Here is a 7220-nt window from a genome sequence, read left to right as displayed (position 1 = left end):
ACACTGAAAGAACATTCTTCTTGTGTTTGAGCTCAGCGCATTTTTATTTCGTGTTACCACGTCTTGCCGCCTGCTGTGCCCCCATCTGTCAATACTAGATCCTGCTAATTCAACGGAAAGATTCTGTACTATGTTCCACAAGGACGTTTCAGTTAACGGTCGAATGCGCTGAAACTTCCAACCTAACAAATTCGACGATACTCTAAAGCAGTCCGTGACTGAATTCCAAATTCAATGTGCCATTCCCTGAACGACTATTGTCCTCTATCAGTCTTACTTTTCCAAATGAAAGACTGAACCATTCATTATGGAGACATTGAAACAGTCTGATACCCCCAAGACAGACACACCCATGTCACTGGGAACCAGCTCACCTCCATCAGGGATAATCTCCCTTTTTGCCTCTCAGTGCCTTGTGTGTTCCAGAGATTTTCATTGTCGCAGAGTCCAGATTAAGTTTCTATTCCCCATGCACAGGGGTGAGAATGTTTTCAATGCTTCAGACCAGTTCCTGTCCCGACAACATCAGAGTCAATATTCTGGCCTCTGCTCGGTCCAACAGTTCACCTTTCTGCATTCTCCTTTGATTCCACTTCCCAAAGAGTTTCTCAAGATTCCCAAAGCTGGTGCCTGGATTGGTTTGGCTCCTTAACATTTTTTCAACTGCCAATTGACAATACTTTCACAGTAAGCTTCGGAAACCTCTGGTCTGCACCATGTCCAGTGATGAGAAGTCCCGTTTGGTGGAGAGATTCACGAGGCTGGTGAGTTTCACTTTGGAACAAAGATGGTTAAGTGGAAATTTCCTGCGGTTGTTTGTAATGATGGGAGAGGGAGCGGTGGGGAATGAGCACTTTGTTGAGCAGGAGGAAGTGTTGCCACTGATCCGAGTCAGAGAACAGAGGATAGGGATTAAAGGAATCTAATGAAAAGCAGCATTTCTGTTCAGGACATTCAATAACAACTGCAGAAACCCGATGTGTCGAGCAGTGTATCTGGAAAGAGAAACAGAGATAATGTTTTAAATATGGCAAATTTCTGATGAAGAGCTCGAGTTCCAAAATCTAATTAAATTACCGGCCTGGTTTGCAAAATAGGTTTTTTGAACTTTGAGCAAAAATTCGCCCAGCAGCAAGTCATTCATTGTGGAGTCAGCTGGATTCGGAACTACGCGGGGTAACCTGAATGGATTTTTAACCTATCACCTTAACCACTCGGCCATGAGTACTGACGAAAAAGCAGAGTTGAGCATTAACCAAATCAGCCGTGATCTCATTGAAAGCTGTCGCTGACTTGATGGGCTAAATGCTTCCATCTCCTCTCCTAACTCTGCTGTCAATTGTAAGGTGCGAGACACCAATGTAAAAGAAGAAAAGCACAAAGTTAGGAAAAGATATTTGCAGCCAAACTGAGTCAGAATTGTTGATTGAAAGGAAAATCACACTTGGCAATTTGCTAGATCTCTTTGCAAACATGACCAGCAGAGGTAATCAAGGGAGCTTTTGATCTGAGTGTTCTTGGACCTGAAGCACAACACAAATACATCTCTTGGGTACTATTTTGGACGTATTTCTCAATGAGCTATCATGTTTTACATATGTTCCATCGGGAGTTACCTCACACAAGGAAGTAACCAATGCTGCAGCTGGTCATATAATCCGAGTTCCAAGTCCCGGAGTCAGAGACACTCAGTGCCCTGTGTGTACCTGAAGGAACAACTGTGCATGGGGTTTACAGGGTAACAGAACTGCATGAATGCAGTTCGATGGTCGTCTGTCTCTTTTCCTCTATAGTTTTCTGTGCAGTCCCTGCGTGCAATCTTGTCAACTATGCTTGTCCGGCACAAGATGGGCATTGGTCACTTGTCTCTGAGAGAGGCTTGTGTTGGTTTATGTGTTGTCATAATTCCGAGTGGAAGGAGGAATCTGGTTGTCAGTTGCCAGAAACTTACTTTAATAAATGGAAGCGTGTTTTTTAACTTGCCGCGTGGCATATCCTCGTTGCGAAGTTCGTGCACTGCGAATCACGTTGCGGGACTATTCAATTTTGGCAAAGAATTTGTGTGGCAGTCACGAGTTGCCACGACCAGCTATCCCTAGTAGCAATACGGACAAATGGCAATAACTACAATTTCGATTAGAACAGCACAAGGTTAATGTGACAGGGCAAACAGAAGGCAGCCAGAAGATTTCTGGGTGTAAGGCAATCACCCAAGGTACCTTTTCATATGAAAGTCTGTGCATCAGTAGAATCTGCGACCAAAGTACTCGACGTTGGTTATTCATTTTCCAGACAACTTGTGTTGTTCCCCGTTTACTCTGAAAGTGAATAGACATAGTTACTTCACCGTTATTTCGAAAGAAGATCCTGCATTGAATCTGTTCGCCTTTTTTTGATGCTGTAGCGAAAAGGTGGGCAATCGTGATGTGAAACGTTGCTATACTTTCATTTCCTTCATTACTGTCCTGGTGAGGGAGAAAGGTGATTGGCTCTCTCGATCAGATGGAGGAACCGGCGCATTGATGGCCTAATTTAATCACTGATATAATTGGAAATGTTCACTTTTAATGGTTCGTTGTTGTTTTGTTTTGTTTATTTTTTAAGATACTTGAGCACTTACTGGGACTTGGCAATACACTAAATCTCCAGTAGGTTTGGAATTGCCTTGCTGTTATTTGTGCGAGCAGTTCATGTCAGAGACGACTCACAGTGCCTCACAGACAGCACTTACGCTTCGGTGTGTCTGATCATGGTACTGCCTTTTCAGTTTTGATTCTGTTCCACTTGAAGAGCTGTCAGTTTTTGGATTCACTGGAGATCAAAGTGGGTAATGCGATATGTGAGGTATTTTTCTTCAGCCAAAATCTTTGATGGCGAACTTGGGAAAGTGTCAAGAAGAATGGTCATTGGCAGCAAATATCCGGAAAACCTTCATCTCTGGATCGGTTGGGCCCATCCACCCTCCAAACAAAATAGGCACACTCGCTGACTGAGAAACAAACATCATGCGTTTTTTGCAAATGGTATATTCAAACCGTTGCCGGTGACTGGAGCATCTCAGAGTTGTCGAGCATGAAAAGAAATCCCGCAATCCAACTTGTCCTTGCTGAATAGATTTTCTAAATTAATCCATACGTAACTGCCAATATTTGTGCCGTATCTCTCTGAAGTCTTCCTGTCTACACACCCATTCAGATGCCTTTGAAATGTTGTGAGTGCACCAGACTCTGCCACTAAATGTGGCAATTCATTCCACACACACACAGGTTCTGTATGAAAAACAAGTGTTCCTCACATCCCTTTAATTTTTTTCCTTTCTGACATTAAACGTTTGCTATGTGGATTTGAACTCGCATGTCTTGTGAAAAAGTGCACCCTGACGACTTACTTTGTCTGTCTTCCTCATGATTGTATAAGCGTCTGTGAGGCCATCTCTAAACCCTGAAGCTCCTGGGAATCTGACGAAGCCTATTCAGTTTCGTTCTCATATCCAAGCAGTGAAAATCTTGCAAATCCTTGTAAAGATTTTCTAAACTTACACTTGCAAGAAGTGTGTCCAGCTGCAGCACTTGTTTGACCGCGTGGCCACTCTGGAGCTGCGGATGGACTCACTGTGGAGCATCAGCAACCTTGGAGAGTTATGTTGCCTCCCAGGTGCTCAGGCCAGGGATGTCGCCAATCGGCTGAAGAGCATTCGAAAAGGGGATCGTGCACAACCAGTTGTCTTGGTGCATACAGGCACCAACGGAAAAAAAAAACAAGATGAGGACCTGCAGGGAGAATTCAGGGAGCTAGAAGAGAAATTAAAGAGTTGGACCTCAAAGGTAGTAATCTCGGGATTACTGCCGGTGCCATGTGACTGCCAGCGTAGAAATGAATTAAAAAAAAAGGCTCGATGAACACGTGAGTTGAGGAATGGTGCTGTAGGGCCGGTTTCAGATTTGTTGGATTTTGCGACCAGTTCTGGGGAATGTGGGAGTATAAGAAAATTGACGATCTACATCTGAACCAGACAGGAACGAATCTCCTTTCGGGAGTTTTTGCTACTGCTGTTGAGGAGGTTTTATACTAATGTGGCAGAGGGCTGGGAACCACACCATTAAGCAAGTCGGCAGTGAGGTGGAAACTGCAAACGCTAAAAATCTGGAAGATAGCATTAATAATGGGAAGAGTAGCCAGAGAGCAGATGAATGCAAAAGAACTGGTGGCCTGAAATGCATCTATATTAATGCATGGAGTATAGATAGATGAACTTAGATCTTAGGTTGGTGCCTGGGAATATGACGTTATTGCGATTACAGAGATTTAGTTGAAGGAAGGTCAGGGTTGGGAACCAAATGTTCTAAGATATAGACGCTTCAGACAGGACAGGGAGGGAAGTAAAAGGGGAAGGAATTTCGTTGCTGGCCAGGGATGATATCATGGCTGTGCGAAAGGTGGACATCATGTAGGGCTTGGGTCGTGAGACACCATGGATGGAGCAGTGAAATAAGAAGGGTGAGGTTAGATTTGGGGCTGTATTACAGTGAGCGTGAGGTGTAAGAAAAAAATAGTTAAACAGATCATGGAAAGATGTAGAGGCAATAATTTAGTGTTGATTGGAGATTTCCGTTTTCCCAACATTGACCGGCATACTCTTAGCGTCAGAGGTCTGGATGGGACATCATTTGTAAGAAGCCTCCAGGTGAGATTTCTGGAGCGGTATATCAATAGTCTGACGAAAGAACAGGCCATATTGGAACTGATATAGGGGAATAAGACAGGGCTGGTGATAGCAGTTGCCGTGGGTGATTTCTTTGGGAAGTGTCCAATATTCTGTAAGTTTTAGAATACTCATTGACAAAGATGAGAGTGGTTCTGAGGAAAGAGTATTAAACTGGGCCAAAGCTAATTATATCAAAATTATGCAGGAGGTCGGAAATGTGGATTGGACACATCTATGTGTTGGAAAGTCCACAGTTCATATGTGGCAGGCTTTGAAAGATAGGTTAAATATAATGCAGGATAGGCATGTCCCGTTGAAGGCAAAGGATTTGAAAGGCAATATTCGTGAACTGTTGATGACAGGACAATTGTACGACTCGCCAAGAAGAAAAGGGAAGCATACATAACGCCTCGGTAGTTAATAACATAATGGTCCCTGGAGGAACATGAGAAGAATAGGACAAGTCTTAAATGAGGAATCAAGGGGGTTAAAAAGGGTCATGAAACAACTTCACGCTAGCAGAATTAAGGAGAATCCTAAAGCCTCTTATTCATATATAAGAAGCAAGCGGGTAATTAGAGAAAGGATTGGTCCACTAAAGGAAAATGAAGGAAGGCTGTATGTCGAATCTGAGAGAGTGGGTATGATTCTGAATGATTATTTTGCATCAGTGTTCACTGAGGAGAGGAATTTGATAGATGTTGAGTCTAGAGTAAGACATTTGATTAGTCTGGACCATGTTGACATAAGTAGGGAAGCTGTGTTGGGCAGGCTAGGGGTAATTAATGTGGACAAATCCCCAGGAACGGATGGGATCTATCCCTGGTTCCTGACTGAGGTGAGAGAGGAAATATCTGGGGCCCTGACAGATGTCTTCGCGGCATCCTTCAGCACAGGTGAGGTTCTGGCCGACCGGAACGTTGCTCATATTGTCCCCTGTACAAGAAGGATAGTAGGGATATTCCGGATAACTACAGGGCAATAGGCCTAACATTGGTGTTGGGAAATTTGCTGGAGAAGGTACTGAGGGATATGATCTATTCATATTTAGAAAAGAATGGGCATATCAGTGAGAGGCATAGAGTTTTTCGGGAAAGTGCCCAAGTTGATAGATGAAGGAAAGGCTGTTGATGTCATATACATGCACTACAGTAAGGAGTTAGATAAGGTTCCCCATGGTAACCAAATAGAGAACGTAAAGTAACATGGTGTGCAGGGTGTTCTAGACAGGTGGATAAAGAATTAGTTGAGCAATAGGAGACAGAGAGTGGCAGTTGAATGGAGTTTCTGGGAATAGAGAAAGATGACCAGTAGTGTTCCACAGGGGTCAGTGTTGTGGCCACTGTTGTTAGTGATATACATAAATGATCTGGAAGAGAGCACTGTTGGAATGATCAGAAAGTTTGTAGATGACACGAAGATTTCTGGACGAGCAGAAAGTATAAGTGACTGTTAAAGAATACAGGAGCATATAGATATACTGGAAAGTTGGGCGGAAAAGTGGCATCTGGAGTTCAAAACAGACAATTGTGAGGTGACGCATTTCGGTCAGTCTAATTATAGATGGGGGTATTTCAATGAACGGAAGAGCTTTGGGAAAAAAAACTTGATGGGCAGAGAGACCTGTGAGTGCAGGTCCATTATACACTGAAGGTTGCTGCACAGGTGGATGAGTCGTCAAGCAGGCATATAGTATGCTTGGCTTCATTGGATGGGGTATTGAATAAAATGGCTGGCAAGTCAAGTTAAAATCGAACAATACATTGGTTAGAATACTGTGTAAATTCCTGGTCGCCACATTACCAAATGGATGTGGACGCTTTGGAGAGGGCGTGTAAAAGGTTTAAGCGGATGTTGCCTCGTATGGAAGGTGCAATCTAGGAAGAGAGGTTGAGTAGGTTAGGTTTGTTTTCATTAGAAAAAATGAGTTTGAGGGGGACCTTTTTGAGGCTTACAAAATCATGAAGGGTACAGACAGGGCAGATAGAGAAAAGTTTCATTTCCCAGGTTGAAGGATTAAATACCGAGAGGTCACGCTTTCAAGGTGAGAGGTGAAACGTTTTAGAAGGATACACGCAGCAACTACTTGACACAGCGGGTGTTGGGTGTCTAGAACGCGTTCCCAGCAGAGACGGGAGAGGTAATCACGGTAGATACATTTAAGATGCGTCTGGACAGATGCATGAGTAGATGGGGAGCAGAGGGATGCAGATGCTTAGCAATTGGGTGACAGATTTATACAGTAGATTTGGATCGGCTCAGGGCTGAATAGATGAAGGGCCTGTTCCTTGTCTGTACATTTTCTTTGGACTTTCTTCTTAAATTACGCCAATTTCATTACAAAATTTGCGAGGTCTAAGTGCCTGAAGTGAATCGATGCTGAAACACTAGTCATAACAAAACTGAGGGTTGGCTTTTGTGTGGTAGCGTGGTCGAGCGGTCTAATATGCTGGATTTTAAGCTTCAGTTTCTATCGAATCGTGGCTTCAAATACCAGCATAGTAAGTGAGCTGCT

The sequence above is a fragment of the Chiloscyllium plagiosum genome, unplaced genomic scaffold (assembly GCF_037043375.1).
Source record: "Chiloscyllium plagiosum isolate Xiang-an unplaced genomic scaffold, Cpla_swu_hap1 HiC_scaffold_51, whole genome shotgun sequence".
NCBI lineage: Eukaryota > Metazoa > Chordata > Chondrichthyes > Orectolobiformes > Hemiscylliidae > Chiloscyllium > Chiloscyllium plagiosum.
This window is presented reverse-complemented; position numbering follows the sequence as displayed.